The sequence below is a fragment of the Nylanderia fulva genome, unplaced genomic scaffold (genome assembly GCF_048542155.1).
Source record: "Nylanderia fulva isolate GAGA-0341 unplaced genomic scaffold, ASM4854215v1 Scaffold12, whole genome shotgun sequence".
In the NCBI taxonomy this organism is placed as follows: domain Eukaryota; kingdom Metazoa; phylum Arthropoda; class Insecta; order Hymenoptera; family Formicidae; genus Nylanderia; species Nylanderia fulva.
Window position 1 is genome coordinate 1,803,508 of NW_028189409.1, and position 19,172 is coordinate 1,822,679.

A 19,172-nucleotide genomic window follows, 5' to 3' on the forward strand; every position below is an offset into this window, starting at 1 on the left:
AGTTAAAGGCAACAGAATTTTACTGTCGACTGAAAGTGGACAGCTCTGTGTCAAATAAGAAGTTATGTGAAATACAACTGCTGAATAAAACTCACGATTAGATAACTGTCTAAAGTTTTGCTCAATTATACAGATATATATGTATAAACAAAAGTTTTAAAAAATATAAAAATGCAATAATTTTTTATTAAAAAAAAAAAAGAACAATATTTTTTTCTATTTACTCGTTATTTGATATTTAATTCTATCTATAATTCTTGTGGTCTTCAGCTTTCACATTCTCCAAATTAACGAATGACAGTCGATTTATATTTCGAAATGAAGATTTAGTCTCGCGTTTATCCTGTCGTCCAGATATTATTCTACGGAATGGCGGAAGCCTTTTTTTTACAGAGATGTATCTGAGAAATGAAACACCCTCATCACTTGTTTCTATCAAATTTCGGACTTTCAACATCAACGTTGTCAGCTTCGTTCAAATGAGTACATTACGAGGCCGGTGCGAGCGACCCCAAAACTGTCACGTAGTTTGAGTAAGAAGATTAAGTAGAGAGGAAAAGAAGAGGAAGGGAACAGGTGCGTCGTGAAACGTTCTTAAGATATTCATGAATTCCTTTAATCGGTTTCTGCGCGTACCGAACTATCTCGTTTTCTAGATTTTCACTACTTCGCCTCGCGGACCGATAATCAACTTAATTCGTAGAACATCATCGGTAACAAGAACTCTAAATTCAACATTAGCCGGGAGTAGAAACCCTCTAATCAGAGTCTGGACATAAGTAAGTTCGGTTAGATTGTTCGACATATGTGCTACTTCCCTCTCTCTTATAGTTAAAGTCTCAACCTCTTATTTACACTACGCGTATGGATGTAAAGTGTGAAGTAATAAATAATGGTTGAATGTGCGGCAGAATTTTGTAACAATTCCTCGTCAAAGAGATACTATGGAAATATAAATTTCCATGTATTTTTTTTAAATATTTTTAATAATTTTCATTATATTTGCTAGCAATAGAAATTTCATAAAACTGGCGCGAATTGAAGAAAAATGACGGACCAATCAGAGGTTGTTATCTTATGTCCAGATTCTAATTAGAGGGTCTCTATAGCCGGAAACATCGAGGTCTTCCTACTTCATAGCTCTGTCATCTCTTTGTTATCTCCGCGATTCCTCCGTTTCCTAACTCCCGAGTTTTCGATGTCTACTTTCCGCAATAGATAAGTGCGATATCTCCGAGAAAGCTTGAGATTTATACGACGGATTTCGCGATGTAGACCCGTAGAGGTTTATCTCGTTTCGGATTTCGAGACGAATTATTTGCATCATCCGAGATAAAATCGATTCTGCTATTTAATTACCTTAGTTGCCTAAAGTTCGGATTCCGTTAAGATAGATACTGTTAAAACAAAGTAACAGTATAATTGCCATTTATTTGTATCTTGTATCAAATATAAAGTCTATTTTTTTGTCGTTCTTCTTATTTATTCTAAGCATTTAATTTGTGAAAAGCAAAGTAGGTCATTTGCGAAAAGGTCAGAGAATATTGCAAATTATAATGCAATTCTGAATTAATACAAAATCGCGAAACAGATAATTTCAATAAATTCATATTTTAACATTTTAACAGATGCAGGAAAATAATTTTCATGTTATTTATTCCCAGAAATGATTTGAATAAGGGACGTTTCTTCATTTTATCATTTAGAAGACATCGAATCAATTTGAATTTCCGATTAGATGCAATTAAGTTTGACGCTGTTCGCAAGAAACAATGAGATGATCTGCGTTCAGAAAAGCAACTACGCTGGCAGAGAACTGGACCAAATTTGGATCTTCGGCATTTGGCCGAATTCCATTAGTTCCGGAGAGAACTTGGTTACCGGTTTTCAGAGCGCAGGCTCTCTATATGGGTCAGAGACGAACTTGCGAGTGCAATCTGCCATCTGAACAACCCAAAAGAGCGCATCCGGCTGCTCTTAGCCCGACCTATACCAATACTCCGGTATAAGAAGCAACGTTGCTGTTCCGAACATGAATATATACGACGCGCAATCGATAGATGGAAGGAAGTCATAAATTCTCCACTTGATGCGTATATTTCTGACAAATTTTTCCTACTAGAGTATATTAAAAAATAAATATATATGAAAATGTTAGAAATGTCAGCTAGTCTTAACAATTTTTTGATTGAGATCACTAATAATAATTTTAAACCTCCCCGTTTAAAAAAGTATAAAATTTTTCACTCAATTAGGTACACCCTGTAATATCCTCTAATAAAATATGTATACCAAGCTAATCTTTGTTAATTGAAAATCAGTAATCACTATTATTAAGAAGATCTAATTTTTGCAGAAAGAACCATTAAATTAAAATCCGTAAGTAAATATTATAAAATCATTAAATGAACCCAAGGGACTGTAGAAAGATCTTTCAAAAAGACAGCAGCGGCATGAAAGAACGAAAGAAAGCAAAACGTCATCAACAATTAATCGCGGAGGCTCCATGCTCTAATTTAGGTGCGTCTTTCAGGCGTTTCCTGGAAAGGGATATCTATTCTCTTGACAGCCTTCTGCGCGCAAAGTGCAGCTGCAACTTAGACTAGTATCCACCCATAATTGTTAATTATTTTTCGGGTCCGTATGCACGCGCAGGAAGACGAGATCGCGATAGTGCGAGGAAGATAGGTCCTGTCTGTGTCCAAAATTGGTCGGTGACTAGCCGACGATGTGGATATAGCTCGCGAGCAATTTGGCGGCCGGTAACGAAGGGCCTGCGAAAACAAAGGCTCATCGTCTTTCCGACCAATTGTTGCATTATTCATGCGTTTCTAGCAAGAAGCGGTCGTAAGTCGGCCCCGAGACCTTCGCTCTCTTTCTTCACCTTTCGGAGCCAGCGCTTAGCGCATCTCCGATTCCGCCCTTCAAAATTCATTTTGTTCGCCTTGAGCGTCTAAGACCGCACCATTAGTGCGAGCTCGATTACCGAGAATCAAGAGAATTCTGCCTGAAAATTCAGCTATTTACGCGTTGATCTCGCAGATCTTGAAAATAAATATATATCGCGATCAAAATATTTAAAATATTTTTCCAAATATTTAAATAAATCGATAAATAATTGTATTAGTTTATTTGACAAGAGTTAGAATTATGTGAATGAAATAGTGCCCTCAACAAAAGTTTCTTGGTTAAATTATTTTCTATTATAGCTACACCTATTATTACTGCTACACAGTAGCACAAAGCTTCCCGGGGGTTGACTTATTTCCATTTTATTTTTCGACACAATAGAATTATTTGAAGCATATATAATGAAATGTCACTAATATTCTGTGCAGTTTAATGGTGCAACATTGTCAGCATTGAATGATTAAACGTTTCGCTTCAATGGTTAAAAATCTTTCTGGTTTTCTTAATGTCAGGTAGCTGGTTCTATGAATATTTTTTACTTTGTGAATAAATAGAAAAGCGATCAAATGAGATGTTCTGACTGTAAAATCTAGAAGATGATGTAGAAAACATTTGTCTTTCACGATAATGAGTTTTTAGATGATGAATTGTTTGAATTCCGAGTTCTCGTTTATAGTAATGAATTTCAAGACGCAAAACTCAAAATCAAGTAAATCGTCATCGTCGCTTAACTTTTCATAAATTTTCATAAATAAACGAAAAAACGGACAGTCGTAATCACTAACATCGCATCTATATTTGTGTTAAAAAGATTACAATAAAATTAACACAATTGATCTCCTAATAATGCTGCATGCCAAACACCATTTCATTTTTTTACGAGAAAATTACCTTTATATATTGGTCCATGTTTTTTTCTTATTGCTTATTTTTTTATAAATTTTCTTTCTAGTATATCTTCATATTATCGAATTCTCAAATATTATACAATTAAGTATTTTTTATATTATTTTCATTAACGTTGCAATAAATATATAAAAATGAGCAATAAGTATAGAATTTTATTGTTTAATAATATTATTTATTTAGTTTTATTAAGAATTTTCTGAGCAAATACTATTACTTGATAAGAATTACAATATATTCATTTGTCAATCTAATTTGCCAATATATCTTTATTGTATTTTATCTCTAAAAAAACATGCTAATAAAATATTATATTACAAGGTTGTAAAGTGCCCTGTAAAATACAGGTAGATTTTTTCTCGAGTACGGTAGAACTCTAAAAAATTAACTAACAACGCAAAGACTAGGACCGCCTTCTCATCCGTTTTAAAATTTTTCTATGTCATCTTCCTTTTATCCTTCAGCACTTACAAAATATGATTAGCTTACCCAAGAAGAAGGGTCTTACCTGATCTCACCTGAACGTACTGAGAGAACAGGGGTATACATATAGAAACGTATATACACGTATATATATATATAATAAAGAAACGTAGAGGGAAGAGAAGGAATTTTGGACCGAACTCTGCATCCCTTGTCATTTTAAATGACTATACTCAAGTGCACAAATATACACTCAACCTTCTCATACAACTATATTTTGGTATGTTATAGAACACTCGCATACTTAAAATACCTGCCTTCGTTTCTCCTCCTCTTGCTTCACCTTAATCTTCCCGCACCAACCCTATTTACTTTTATACCTGCAGAGAGATATTCACGTCATTAAATAATCCCGACCCGGTTTTCTCATCAGAATCTTTACGAGGCGAAATAATATTCGACCGTTCCCATCGGATACTACACTATGATATTTTACATAAGGATCCTTGGACCGACTTGATCCTTGCGGTCTCTTGTTGCGACCAGTTACAAGAATACGGCTATTCGATTCGCAGAATGTTTTTTTTTTAATCTTTTGTCTTCAGTAAATAAATAGAATATAATAATACATTGAACGGGTTTATTAAGAAAAATCAATTTTTAGAATTTTAACTCGTAAAAGCTTAAAGCCTTTCTCTTAAAATTTTTAGAAACTTTCTTCTCAAATTTCTTAGAATTTTCTTATCCTTAATAAACGATTAAAACCTGCGGCAAACCTGTAGTTAATAATTAATCCGGCAACGATTAAATAGAAATCCAATGAAACGTGACGATATTTATAGCGTGTGTCTTATCTGCAACGACGCATTTAGACAGGAAATTATTATAAGCACTTAAAGAATATAAAAATGCAATAAAAAGTTTTTTGTTAAAATTAATATGCATATACATATATATAAAACAGGTGCAATGTGTGCATACACGCGTTCAATAAATTACAAAGTACGGTATCCAAATTATAATTATAAAATCATTGACATTTTTTTATCGTTATTTAATCGTAGTTGCGCACATAATAAAGTTGTAAATTAGAAAAAAAATGTAATTAGCTAAAAAGTCAACAATATGTGAAATAGACGACTTTTTTATTACAGCAAGAATTCTAAAAAATGAATAAATATTGTGTAAATTTTATCTCACACATATTATCTTAATTATATATTTATTACATGTTTAACAATTTAAAGATATATTGTAGAGAATTAATTCTAAGTTATAAAAGCAGATTGTACATATTATTCAGAAAAAATAACATGTTAACACAACTGTAGAAAAATATAATTTTATATTATAGAATTTGCAAAATATAAGGAAGATTTTAATGATGGTAGAGAAAAATTTAAATCAAATTTTTTAAAATCCTCTCTTTTATGTTATCAATACCTTAATTATTTCGAATATAATAAAATTGCTATTTTAAAAATAATTTAAATGAGCGTTTAGTAAATTATTACGCTAATTACTATGGCTTATCAAATATTGTGTAACTGCAAGTTCAGTGAAAAAATGTATTTATATAAATATACGAAAGAAAATAAAAAGTAAAGGAACATTTGAGAAATGAAAAATTATAATTGTACAAAAGTAAAATATAGGTTATTTTTTTACATAATTCTTCCCTCATGTCTGTGCACTTAATTCAACTTTTAATGAGCTTTTGAATTTAGCCCTAGCCTAGAAGAAATCTTTTGATCTCATGCGCAGCCACTCTTGTACCACAATAATTCTACCTCGCTTAATCTCCGGTTTAAACCAAAATGAACGTCTCGTCATGGTTATTATACGCATCAGAAATAATCATCTTTTTCCTTGCAACATTCCAAATACTTTTCTGAAATTTTTGAATAATTCTGTTTGTCCATCGGTTGAACCCAGCGAGCGACTTTCCGAAAATTTAATCGTTTATATAGATGAAAATATTGAACGGTGTCTAATATTCAACTCATTTCAATTTTATCAACTTTAGTTTGTGTGCCGATTTTCACGAATTATTCGATCAATTGCATATTGATGCTGGTTTTCGAAGTGGAAAGTCTATATATATATCTGAACGCTCTTTATTGCAGAGAAAAATTCGGCCATTTTTTAAACGATCTATCTACTTATAAAGCTTCGACTTAAACGATTCTTATAATACTGCATTTCACGAATGATCTTTGTAGGTTTTAGCCTCTCTAAATGAATAAAACATATCACTGCTCGTATTTTTTTCTTGGTGCAATCAGACAATAGAGCTTATTTTTAATCTACTTAAAATCATAATGAAAAAACAAGAAAGCATCACTCATTCATATAGACCTTTGAGAGATTATTATTATAATATAGCAATCAGTGCTGCTGACTATCTAATTTGAAAAATTGTCCCTAAATATATAATATATATATAATTACCTAGAAAATATTTTTATCAAAATTTTTAGGAAAAGAGATTCAAATAGAACAAAATTATTAGCCATTCATAAAAAAATCTTTTAATTTCATTATCTTCCGCGTCTAACTTTTCCGGACGACAACGTCATAATCACGAACATTATCCAATACGGTGCTATCAGAAACAGTAACTCGTGACGTCACTTCTCGAGGGCAGCGAGAACAGCCGACGTGCTTGAGACGCGCGTTTAATCCTCCAGAGGGCGGGTAAGTCTGCAAAGAGCGTCCGATTGACCGCGAAAAAGGATGTTACGAGCTCTCTTCCATGGTATTAACTCATTACATAACACGCCTCGGAAGCAGAGGAACGAGACAACTCCGAGGCAGTTAACGACCCGAGCTAACGACTCCCCGATGCACCTTGCGCTTATCGCGCCGCGAAAACCCCTCATCTCGGTTCTATCTATAAGGCTTTAAGGCCACTTCCTTGCGTGTTTCACGCGACTCTCCTTCCCTGGTCCCGCGAGCGCACACAATGCCTCGTGGATCTTTCCAATTAAGCCCCCGATCAGGTGCATAAGAGGGTGCACGTTCGATCGTTCTCGCTCGTGCCCCGTCCACTTGGCCGAAAGGCATAACGCGATCACGAAGTCCTGAAGAGGGAAGTCCGGAGGTGTCCCCCGTGCTTGAACCCGCTTCAATTCTCTCTCTTTCTTTCTTTCTTCCTATATATGCGTCCTCGATTCGTCTCGGCCCAACGTGTTTTCTCCCTTTCCCACTCGTCGTTCACCTTGCGCATCCTCTCTAATGCAACCCGGCGACATTCATGTTCCAGGGCATTCCGAGAAGAATAATAATTCCGCAATTTCGGAGGCACGCGGCCCCGACGAAAGCTTTTTTTCGCGGCTAATTCCGCAGGTGTATCAGACAGAAGCGGCGCATCAGCCGCCGCGAGGTAGTCGTCGTCGATGGCGACGACGTTTTGCGCTTAAAACAGTCTCTCCTCGGTTTCTTGTTGGAGGTAGGGTTGGCTAGAAACAGCGATAGGATATTATTACGATTCTCGAATAAGGCAACGTTGACGAAAAACGCATTTTGCGGAGAGATATTTTGTGCCGCGATAGAAAAGGGGTTAATTGCGCGTCATCGAAGTTAATAATAATAAAATAAAATATATAACACTGCTCATTTGTGTTCTAGAAAATCTTGAAGTAAATTATTTATTCGCTTAAGGGGATCCTGAACGTCCGTGAGAAGCCTGTTGTTTTTTCCTGTTTTATCGACAAAATGTGAGGTTAGATAAATTATAAATCTATTTATTGGATATACGGATTGTTTTTTACCTGAAATTGGAGCGCTTCGCTCTTTGCTAATATTAATACTTTAATTTGTACAGGAAAAAAGAGTTATCAATCTGTATAATCTCATGCATCTTGATTACAGAATTATGAATTCCAAGAATTCATATCTAATCTCATATTTTGTCGATAAAGAAGGAAAAAACGACAGACTTCTCAAAGACGTTTAGAATCCCCTTAATAATAATAATATAAATTATATGAAACTTTATTAATTATCAAACTAAAAAATAAATTAAATGGCTTTGTAAAAATAAAAAAACTGACTAATAAGAGCCATAGAGAAAGATATGAAAATATATATATTTTTTATTAATTATATAAACTTGAAAAAATTCTGTATCTTTTTACGTCTTTCCTTAAGCCCATCGCTAGCTGCACAACGCATAATGCGTGCATACACACATAGAAGATTATATATATGTAAGTCTGGAGTTGCGCGGAGCGAAAGGCTATGTGGCTTAAAACGTGTTTTAAGAACTGCAAGTCGAAGGAAAGAAAGAAAAAGTAAAACTATTGCGTGTATGCGTGTGTCTATGTGTACGCGCACTATAACAAAATACAATCTAAATGTGGGCCGCGGGTAGCCAGACTAGGACAACAAAGGCTCTGGGTGTTGTCCCGCTTTTTTTATTCTTCCAAATTTTTTCCTCCTTCTACGTTCTTCTTGTCAGTGTAATCAATTATTTATTCTCAAAATAATTACAATTCTTTATATATTTAAATTATATGTTTGATGAGAAAAATACGAGTAAATTTTATTTATCCTACATACATTACTTCTTAATTATATGCAGCTTGATAAATATAAGATATATGCGTGGTGAAAAAAAACATAATTAATTTAACTGACTAAACGGTCGGGATTCAACTTTATAAGAATATTGAACGGACTGATGCCTGGCCGACGATTGGATAATGAGAAATGTTGCCATCATGAACTAATCCAGTCGGGATTGCTAATTTGAAAGTAGTGAGTTCTATAAATATGTTGCCTAAGCGCTTCGGTTTCCGCGTTGCGTCTATACTGTTGTCGATCGGTTCCATTTATTAAAACACGGGTTGTCGGGGCTGCTCCGAATCGAAAGCAGGAAATGCGAAGCGTTAAATCAGTAATACCTAACCGGACCGGAATCTATATGCGCGCGCAAATACAAGCGAATAAATTTAATTTATCGCGTAAAAGTGGCTGGGAAATATAAAAAGACGAGAGAGATCTGGCTTTAATTGACCATCATAAAATTATTATTTAATTAGCACACGCTGTTCCTAAATCCGATTTATTCAGCAAGTCGAGGAAGATCGGTGAAATATATTGAATGTTGTGTCATAAAGATATGGCGATTGTAGCTTCGCTTCTTCTTTATGATTTCATTTATAACGGAGGAAGCATCTCTTTAGCAGATGCATCACGCACTCGCGAGGTATCGGAATAAAGGATCAGAATGCAACTGCGAATTCGAAATCAGAATTCATGGTCATACAGGGGGAGACGAGAGGGCATGACACAATCCAAGATCGATATACACCGTCTTGGCTTGATCCTTATTGGCTATGCGCCAACGAGTGCTCAAGTGCTACGTCGCACCTTAATGGTATAGATCGCCTCTTGCCATTTAACGAGAGACGCGAGACATTCGAAATCTCGTTAATGCGACTTCGGATATTACAATATTAAAGATTAAATTACGATATAAAAACTTGTTTTTAATCTTTCGGCCAGCGTCGCGAGCTATTAATCACAATACGCGTCTCTCATGATCAGAAACTTCAAATTATCATTATTATTATTATTATTCCCTTTCTTTTTGCAATGCATAGATTTCATTGCAGACTCAGATGTCTAATAACTAATAGAAACTAATAAGTTTGAATTAATAAAAGAGACTATCGTGTAGAAAAGAAACACGTGGAAAGAACGGCGATAAAATTTGTAGCGCTAAATTCACAGTCAGGTCTCCTCGATTCGTCTGACTCGTTATTCGATCTTCTGCTCGCGAGACAGTCCTACCGTTTTCGAAACAAGATACGACACGGGTCGCGATCGTGAGAGCAATAAGTATTTAATTACCAGAGGCATTAAGATACAACACATTAGATGGATTCCTCGAGGCTGGCCATGTTGATACACACTCGCGGTGGAGCCTATTAACAATAATTTCGCTGGTGATCCTGGGCCCCGAGAGAGACACGGTCGGAATCTCTTCTGGGTATGGGCAGAAGAAAACGAAGAGAAAGAGAGAAAAAGATAGAGTCGGAAAGGAGGAAGGGAACACTCGTGCAAACCCGTTTGGCCGTTAGCACAGAATCCCCGACACTGAACCAGACTCAGTCCAGGATCGAGACACGCTCACGGGCAAAAATCCAGCCGTTTTGCTCCTGCCCGCTTGTACACTGACCTATATTCGCTGGAACCGGGTCCGGGAGATCAGCCACAGAGACCCACTACCCTGAAGAACTGTTCGCCGGAAGCGATCAGAGATCGTCCCCTACCTACTATATTCTTTATCCGCCTTTTTATCGGCTTCCCCTGATCGATGATCTTTATGCTTATCACGATGTTTAATGTTGCTGCAGAATTTTTGGATGTACTCTTCTTGCAAAAATATTTTATAGGTACACATTAGTTGAATTTTGCTCAATATGAGTTTCTATCACTTGAAAAATGTTTCTGAGTAATCTATAGCTTAAAAAATTACAAAGAAATTTTTAATCTTATGTCGCTATTAATAATTAATGATAATAAATCGTTTTCTCGACAAACAATTCATTTATTTTTATCGACTCTCCCTCATCAATGATCTTTACGCTTATCACGTTTAATAAAAAATGTTTCTGAATAATCTGCAGCTGAAAAAATGAGAAAAAAATTTTAATCTTATATTATTATGAATAAATTAATGATATTAAATCATTGTCTCGACAAACAACTTCTTTTATGGGTTAAAATTATTCTTTCCTCGTATGTTTACTTTTGACGTAACGCTGAGGAATGCGCTGTCCGACATTGTGTGCTCAGAAAATGATGCTACTTTTCCTCTTACTTTTCTCTTCGTTACGTTAAGCATGAAAAACGGGCGTTGCACGCATCACGGTATTATTACCTTATAAATTTACAGGATGTAAACGACCGACCGGATTATCGTTTCTCGCCGGAGAAACGAGCGTGGGTGGCCCGATACTTAAAAAAAAAAATAAAATTGTATAAGTTTCGGGGCAGCGAGGCTATTACGGGAGTAATAGCTCGCTTTTTCGCATGCAGATCAAAAGATATTAATTGCGTGCGGCAGCAGTAACAACAACGCTCTACTTTCGAGTTATACATGCGCGCATTGCGGCAATTAGATGTTAATACTAACGCAACCCTATACGTCAATCGAAAATTTTTCACTGCGGACCTCCTCGTTATATCCCTCCTCTATTTCGAATCATACGTCTGAATTGTACAACTTGCTAAAAAAAATAGATGTCCAATATTTCCAATTTATGCAGATAAATGCATATTTAATTATAATCGTCGCAACAAGTTGTAGTTATAAATTTGCATTCAAAAATATCCCTTGTACGTTGCAACAGATATTTATCGTCAATAAATTTTGACACAGTCTGCGATAAATTTTATTATAGTTATATTATCTCCGAAATCGTTCTGAAATTATTTTAATTTTTGCATATAGTGTGGCAAATATACTATCATCATAAACTGCAAATATACATATATATATAACATATATATAGACATATGCAGATTAATAGACTCAAACATTTTTACTATCTTAATAATTTATTTGAGGAAAATTTTGACGATTATTCAAAAACATTCGCCGTTGTCAAACAACAATTGCAGTTTAATTAAACATATATTGTCCTACATATATAGTGTACATTATTCAGCGATAATATAACATCCCTTGCCGATTCAATGCGAGTTTTCATCACAAAAAAGGACGTTTCTGAATAATCTGCAGCTCAAAAAATTATAAAAAATTTTTAATTTTAAATATGTATAAAAAAAGAAAACTCTTTATTAAAAAAATATAACTGTAAAATAATCTCAATATAAAAATATTTAAGCCTAATAATTAATCTGTACACGTCTGTATGAAATAAATACATCATCTTAATAACCTTTTTCCTTCATACAAAAATTTGATATTGAAAAACATCTCTGCACGTCATCTGTATCTACACAATAAAGTCAGAAATGTCTAACACGAGATGAAGTATCTAACTTCATAAAGTTTCTGGAGCACGACGGTATCATCGGTAGAAGGGTCATAGATTCGATTTCCGCTCGCTGCAGTGCAGTATATATGACGTATAAATACACACATACACACACAAACATGTCAATCGGGAACTTTGACAATATAGGTACGCGAACAATGCGCGCGCAGACATATGTGCAATTGCATATTCTGCGAATATGATTTTCTGGCGTTGTTATACTACATATTTTCACTTTCGGTGTTTATCGAAACTCCCGCATTAATTGCCGGTCACGCGTAATTAATCCAAGCGATTAATTCGCAAAGACAACTGATGACGATCGATGACGTCCGTTGTCGGGCTCATTTAAGTTCCCGGACTATTATCACGTGTACCAGAGGCTATATATATATATATATATATATATATATATATATATATATATTGCGTATACGCGCGGCCGGCATTTGCATAATTACAGACGTACGATTACGAAGCATGGCGCGGGATTCTCGAATCAGTGTAAGTGAAGGGTTTTAATGATAAATGCGCGCGGTTTGATGGATGCGAACACGCCCGTGTCGTTACCTAACGATATCGATTAAAGGAGGCGCGCGACTCTCTCGCGAATATGGTCAGCGGAAGGCGTAACTGCAATTCGACAAGTCGACAAGTTGACACGCGGCGTAACGTCTCAATAAGATGATCGAGTGGACTCTGATCATCCCCGAGCGCAGATGGAATTTTTTGAACGAGATATGAGAATATTTTGATCAATTCCGTACAATATTGTTTCTGGAGCTTCCGAAATGCAGCATCGCGCTTCATAGTTCTTTAAAAAATTAAGAAGAAAAATAGGCTACGAGCAAGTAAATTTTAGATGTTAAATCATTTTTATTTTTATTTCAATACTTTTATCAAATTTCCTATTTTTTCTTATTAATTTTTGAATTTAGTTCTTTAGAAAATTAATAAGAAAAAATAGGCCATTAAATAATGAAATAGGTCATTAAAAAATGAATAAGAAAGAATAGAAAATTTTAGATGTTAAAATAAAAATATTAAAAAAATTAACATTTAAAATTTTATTGCTCGTTTAATTGCATGGCCTATTTTTTCTTAATAATTTTCTAAAGAACTAAATTCAAAAATTAATAAGAAAAAATAGGCCATGCAATTAAACGAGCAGAGAAATTTTAGATGTTAATTTTTTTAATATTTTTATTTTAACATCTTAAATTTTCTATTTTTTCTTATTCATTTTTTAATTTACACGAGCCAAATTATTATTAAATCTTTGAAAAATATTATATAATTTATAATATATTAAAAAAATAATCAAATTCGCTACTCTTAATTCAGCACTTTTAATGATTCATTAGTAGGGATTATTAATTTCAATTTCTAGATGAAAGCGCATAGATTTAAGATGTGCGAAGAAAAATATATCAATCTTGAAGAGGCTGAGAGAAATTAAATCGTTCTACATTCTCGACTTGACTAGAACAAATCGAGCGATAGCAAAATGATTGCTCGCCTAGTCGAACGACCGTGCAATAGTGCGATTATATGAAGATATATCAACGAGATTGCGAACATTAGATTCAATGACACTACTCGAAGAAGTCAGTTAATCTTTCATCGCTCAGGCAAAAAAAATTTTGTCACTCGCGATGAACAGCAGTGCCTATCTTTTAATTGCAAAAAAAATAAATTTTGTAATTATGAGTTTTGGAAATAATCGACCAAACTAGCAGGTAAAATCGTTTATTTAATATTTTCACTATAAATTGATATTGATTGTTGCTGTATGATGAGTTAATTATTACTAATTTTACTTTTGCACTTGAAAAGGACCACAACCATATAATCGAAACGTCGTGAAATTAAACAAACAATTTTACCTGCTAGTTTGGTCGATTATTTCCAAAACTCATATTTTAATACTAGTGACTGTCATTAATAACTGGGAATTTTTTGTAATTATGTTGTAAGATATCTATAATTTTTTGTCATACAAGGTACGAAGTAATCATTCTTATGCTTAGATGCTTTTGAAATTAGCTAGATAAAGATGAAATAAAAATATGTAAATTCATCTTATTGTTAGATAGGATAAAGATGATTTTATTTTAAAGATACCTAGACAAAAAATAAAATTATATGGCAATTGAGATTCCTTCCAGATTACATCTAAATAATAATACTTTTATATTATTTTTCAGACCGCTTATGTAAACACAGTTATAAAAAAATGTAAATTACAAGAGGATTTAAAAATATATTCATACCTTTATTAATTATTTATAGTTTCCTGCTCACGTTGTACTAATTAAATATTTATTATGTGCTCTAAATCAAATTATCTGAATATTATTTTAGATAATTTAGTGAGAAAAACACGTTTCTTTCATCTAAAATGCAGATATATAAATAATAGATATTTTTATTATCTATAAAAATAAGATGACGCCAAAATTTAACCTAGATGATTACATAATTTTATTTCGAGAACAGCAAACACTGTAGGTAATATTTGCACTTTGGTGGCAATTAATTCGCATTATATTCGAACAAGCTAATATATCGGAATCGCGTGGAGAGCTGACCCAGTTTCGCGTGTCGTGAGTCATATTCGCTCGCTAAAAAAGCGTCATCCAAGAGGGCAGATTCCATTTTCCACCTTGTCATCTCCGTCATCTCGCTTCAGCTTCTCCCTCTCATTAGCGAGTCTGACTCTCTCTCTCTCTCTCTCTCTCGAGGAGCGAACGACGCGAGGGAGAAGAAACAAGCCGGTGAATGCGGCTACAAATGAGAAGACACGGTATCGAGAACACACGTTCCATTCTACGTAGGATATATAAGAATAAATGAAGAACCCCGATACCGATTACCGGACGCCAAAGAGAGTCTAAAGGGAGCGCACTGTGTGATCAAACAGGTCGATCCTTCGTTCTCAAAGGACCCTCGTGTCGAAGCTGTACCGTTTCATCCTGTAATACATTTGACCTCCTTTCGAGTTTAAGGGAAAACTTCGCGAGCTAGCTTCGCACAAATAAAATTGTTTACGACTTAACTAAGACCCATCAATTGGCGAGTGGACAAGTAGCAGTTGGAAAAAAATTGCTTCCAAGTATCCTATAAATCTATTCAAGGCTTATGCAATTAAGCTAGACCCGAATTAATATACAGGATGATTCCAAACAGTCTGATATGTCCTGGAATTATCATATTCCTGAATAAATTTTGAAACGATTTTCCTCAACAAAAAAGTCGAGACATCAATCATTTTCGAGTTATAAACGTTTGGAAATAAGGGGTTTTTCGCAAACTTAATTACGAAGATACATGATGGCAAAAATTGGGAACATGCAAAAATGATGGCCTCTCTCGACATTTTCGTTGAGGAAAAATCGTCTCAGAATTCGTTCAGGAATATGATATTTCCAGGACATCAAGTTGTTTTGAATTACCTTGTACATCTATTTGCTTATAATTAATTCAATGTTCTTTGTAGCTGTTCATTTTTTATTTATTGTTAGAGCTCTAATGACAATTTCCTTTTTTATATAAATTTTATATGAATTATGTCCAGACTCATGGAAAGATGGATTGTCATAAAGATATAATAAATATTATATTTCCCGAAATCAAATGTATTAAGACGTATACGTATGTTGAGGGTCGAACAAATTATCAAGCCCGAAAAATAAATTAACGATCAAGCGAATCGTTCTCACGCTATATACAATATTTTAGACATTCGATAGTTACCCTTTTTGTAAAGAAATAACATTTATGAAACACCAAATAAAATTTCAAATTAAAAAAATGAGAATGAAATTAATATATTTCCTATCAAATTTTTGTTTCAATTTTAGAAACAAAAATAATATATATGCAGAAAAATCCTCAAATAAGAATCGCGGAAGTAGATAGATTGATTAACTCATTAAATATACATGTGATGGTGATGTAAGTTTTATAGAAACAAGTATTCGTGGACTTAAATAAATTAGTAATTCACTAGTGTGAAGCCCTTTTATAGAAGCGCGCGCGCGCGATAAAACTTCTGAAATAAATTTATAAATCTTAATTTGCCAAGAGGTTGATGCGGCTCAGAATCTCAAACGCAACAAGCGACAAAAGAGACTCGTTAGCAGAGTTTGGTAAATAAAAAGTTAAAGTTCTTTTTAGAAGCAGAGCTTTATCATGCTAATAGAACAGATTAAAGACAAGTTTTCTCTGAAATTAACAGTTTAATTAATTTCTTTTTCGATATGTTAATTTATTCAAACTAAATTTTTTAACTTTTAAAGCAAAAAGAATTTTAAATTACGCCGTTCCACAACTCTTAATAAAAAAATCCTACATTAGACTTAAACAATTCTATCTATTTACAAGAAAATATTTTACTTTTTTATTTCAGACTATCCCTGTCTTCCGAAATCTATTATCCGATCTTGCTGCAGCAAAGGAGCTTCGCGGAAATTGTTTCACAAGTTGTATTTTTTTATTTAATTCGATGAATAAATATTGTATAATAAATTCCTAACATAAAAATTAATTCTATGCATAAACTTGAATTTGTGCTTATTTTAGATCCTGCGAGGATGAGTTAACCCCTTAAGATGAGAAGGAGAAGAACACCGAATTTATCACTGTTAGCACAGAAAATTCGAATAGTGAAAATAATAAAGAAAAAGTCACGAAAGCTTAACATGTAATTTGACTGTGACTGAAGAAGATAACAAGAAGAAGCCACGAATTTATCATTGTTAATACTGGAAATCCGAATAGTGACTAGAATAAAACATAGAAAAGTTGCACAGAAATGAGTGACGAAAAAATTTAATAATGAATTAAATGTAATAATTAATTTAATAATATTGCAACAAAAATGTCCAAAAATTATTTATTATTTATTTATCAAATATAAACCAAAGTTGACAAAAAAAAAAAATAAAATTAGCTTACGCGCGTAAAGCAATCACGATCGGAATACGCGGCCATATAAAAGCATGCGATAGTAATATCAATGAGCACGTGTTTCTTTGCGACGAAGCGAGTCATGGAACGATTATTTGGAATTCCAGAATTAATGTATACGCGCGCGCACATGAAAGCGATATCGCCTAGCCAGTAAATAGTTATTGCAGATCGTAACGAACGGCATTAATCAACAGTTAAGTTAATTCGACTTTATTGTTCGATAAGAAAAAGCGCGGACGCTCATATACGGAACTGACAATGAGAGAAGTGAAACCTCCATGTAACAAGATATAGAGAGCCATAAGTACCGATGGCCTCTAAGCCGGGCGAAGCGCAATATTGTGCAATACGATGTGCACGCAATGTTATAAAACGACTACTGCGGCGATCCGTTCGCCAATAGGAAACACCGAGAGATCTCATTCTAACGGTACGTATTTGCAAACGGAGAGATTTTATGTTTCGCCGCTTGAACGACATTTTTTTTCAATCAATGGCGCTGAAGCTGCCACGCCGTAAAATCAGCTGGCGCATCAAATGCAAATGTGGCACACTTTCTTGTATGCAAAATGTATCGCGAGAAGAAATATGCGTAAATAATTATGTTTCGAAGACGCTGAGAAAAATTTATTAAATTAATAATTCATTGCTGCCTAATAAATCATTTATTTGAAACAAATAAATACAATATTTACGTTTTTCTTGTATCAAATAAATATTTTTCACATCAAATCAATATTATTAGTTTCAAATAAATGATTTATTAGACAATAATGATTCATTCGAATTTAATGAAATTTTTTTCACTGTAGAAATTTTAAAAAATTCTGCTTATGTTAATTTATGCGCGTTGAATTCCTGCATAAGGATCTGGTTAAGGAGAGAGTGTAATAAGTAGATTATCAGCGCAGAAAAATCAATATGTATTGCGAGAAGAAATATGAGTAAATAATTAGTTTTGGATACGCTAAAAAAGAAAAATTAATAAATATTTTATTTCAATAAAATATTTACGTTTTTCTTATATGAAATAAATATTTTTCACATCAAATCAATATTATTAGTTTCAAATAAATAATTTATGAGGCAATAATGATTTATTCAAACTTAATAAATTTTTTTCGGCGTAGAAATTTAAAAAAAAAATCTGCATAATGTTAATTTATGCTCGTTGAATTCCTGCATAAAGATCTTGTTAAGAAGAGAGCGTAATATACAAGTACATTATTAGCGCAGGAAAACCAATATGCAAGAGCGGAAACTGCCTACGATATAAATTTCGATGAGATTTGAAACTCCTGTTGATAGTCCAAGTTTGTATTCCAACTATGTTCTCGTTCATAGCAAAGGGGAGGCTAACGCTATACAAATAGTTGTTCAAGTTTTAAGCGGTCTCATGGGAGCAAGTTTTTAATAGAAACGACCGTGTTTCCCTTGCACAACGGTGCAGTTGCAAGAAACAATGCCATCGAGAAAGAGCCTTCGAGAGATGGACGTTATCACACTGTGCAATACGCTCTATTTGGCCGGCAAGGCAAAGAAGATGTGTGTTTCAGAGTTATAATTACCATAAACTTATTATATATCGTATTTCGCGTGCAGAGATTATTCTTTTTAGTATCTAATTTAACAGCAAGTTCTAAAAATAATAATAATAAAAATGGATAGAAAAAATATGAATATTTAATTCATAAAAAAATATAAAATTTAAATTTTCATTAAAATAAAATTTTAATAAATTAAAATTAGAGATAAAATTTAAAATATGAAAAAGAAATTTGAGAAATTAAAAAATGAATATTTAGATAATTTTAGAAGAAAAATTAACATTTTAATTAAGTAATTAAACAGTAATATTAAGAAAAAATTAAGAATATTAATTATGTTCCGATGTTATTTTATCAAAAAAATATTGTTAAATTTAAAAAGAAATTAATAATATTT

At 33.4% G+C, this 19,172-nt stretch overlaps 1 protein-coding gene across 8 annotated transcripts in view; it reads right to left on the reverse strand.

Moving 5' to 3' along the window:
• Ca-beta (Calcium channel protein beta subunit) overlaps window positions 1-19,172 on the reverse strand; it is a 101,163-nt gene that overhangs the window by 76,011 nt on the left and 5,980 nt on the right. The gene's annotated exons all lie outside the window — the stretch shown is intronic.